Below are 378 nucleotides of genomic sequence, written 5' to 3'. Positions count from 1 at the left end.
TGCAAAACATTTAACGACAAACATGAAACAGCGTGCAATATAAAGGGAGAATGGATATTTATAAATGGGTGTATTGAATATTTACAGTTGGATCTACAGAGAATACAAATTAATTTTTTTTAATTTAAATCCTTTATTGATAGGTTACAGGTTGATGTGTTTTTGAAAGGTATTTGGTATTTTGTGTATATGTAGGGCCCTAGTTTCAGAAATTGTGTTGCTGTGTGAAATACAGTATATAGATAATAACAACTTTATTTATATAGCACCTTTAAAAACAAAGTGCTCTACAGAGAAGCAAAGAGGACAACTTAAATACCGGTAAACAAAAAGGACCATACCATAAAGGCAGTGAATACTACAATAACCACAAAAAAC

Source organism: Taurulus bubalis, assembly GCF_910589615.1.
Source record: "Taurulus bubalis genome assembly, chromosome: 14".
Classification (NCBI taxonomy): Eukaryota; Metazoa; Chordata; class Actinopteri; order Perciformes; family Cottidae; genus Taurulus; species Taurulus bubalis.
The sequence above is the reverse complement of the archived record's forward strand: the minus strand, read 5'-3'. Positions refer to the sequence as shown.